The sequence below is a fragment of the Etheostoma cragini genome, chromosome 3, assembly GCF_013103735.1.
Source record: "Etheostoma cragini isolate CJK2018 chromosome 3, CSU_Ecrag_1.0, whole genome shotgun sequence".
Taxonomy (NCBI): Eukaryota; Metazoa; Chordata; class Actinopteri; order Perciformes; family Percidae; genus Etheostoma; species Etheostoma cragini.
The window spans coordinates 29,780,408-29,781,537 of record NC_048409.1 but is presented as its reverse complement, the minus strand read 5'-3'; the positions used below and the strand labels follow the sequence as shown (position 1 = coordinate 29,781,537).

Here is a 1,130-nt window from a genome sequence, read left to right as displayed (position 1 = left end):
CGATCATTTTGAAATGGAAGGAGTATCAGACCACTGCAGATCTACCAAGACCTGGTCCCTGTAAACTTTCAGCTCAGACAAGGAGAAGACTGATCAGATGCAGCCAAGAGGCCCATGATCACTCTGGATGAACTGCAGAGAACTACAGCTGAGGTGGGACAGTCTGTCCATAGGACAACAATCAGTCGGACACTGCACACATCTGGCCTTCATGGAAGAGTGGCAAGAAGAAAGCCATTTCTCAAAGATATCCATAAAAAGTCTCGTCAAAGTTTGCCACAAGCCACCTGGGAGACACACCAAACATGTGGAAGAAGGTCTCTGGTCAGATGAAACCAAAATCTAACTTTTTGGCCACAATGCAAAACGATATGTTTGGCGTAAAAGCAACACAGCTCATCACCCTGAACACACCATCCCCACTGTCAAACATGGTGGTGGCAGCATCATGGTCTGGGCCTGCTTTTCTTCAGCATATAATTTTTTATATCTTTATGTTTGAAGCCTGAAATGTGTCAAAAGGTTGAAAAGTTCAAGGGGGCCGAATACTTTCGCAGGGTACTGTATCTCCACCAGACTCCATGTAAATAATCACTATTTTTAGCGTGTAAATGGGTGAATTAAGAGTTTATTCCAACCAGACCACAGAGGTGAATGTTTTGAACAGTGGAAAGACGAACCAAGACGGTGTTTTATATAATTTTTTCGACTATAAATGGAATGTAATAATCCTGAAATTGCTATGTTATTTAAATGTTGCCTGGTGGAAACAGACATTGAAATGCTTACATTATATTTAGTTATTCATCTGTATACTTACACATGTTTTAAATATTTAAGTGCTGTACATTATGTAATACTCCAGTAAAGTACAAGTACCTGGAGTTAAGTCCGGTTGTTGAGTACTTGTCCTCAGTCCCAGTCCACCTCTACCTGGTTCATTAAGTGAATGTGGAGCTGTTGTTCCCCTCCTGGCCTCCAGGCGGCGGCCTTCTTTCATTTTGAACTTTATTCTGAAAAACCCTGACTTGAAGGAAACCGGAAGTCTCGTTGCTTCACTGTGATCTCGGGCTGGCGGGAGAGTTGAGTTCTTTGTTATTAGTGAATTTTAAGACGACGGAGCTCCAGGT

General features: G+C 42.3%; 2 protein-coding genes across 2 annotated transcripts in view; one reads left to right on the top strand and one right to left on the bottom strand.

The window, feature by feature from the left end:
- LOC117939231 (NACHT, LRR and PYD domains-containing protein 12-like) overlaps window positions 1–1,130 on the top strand; it is a 139,572-nt gene that overhangs the window by 111,410 nt on the left and 27,032 nt on the right. The gene's annotated exons all lie outside the window — the stretch shown is intronic.
- LOC117941750 (zinc finger protein OZF-like) overlaps window positions 1–1,130 on the bottom strand; it is a 7,587-nt gene that overhangs the window by 4,852 nt on the left and 1,605 nt on the right. The window lies entirely within an intron of this gene.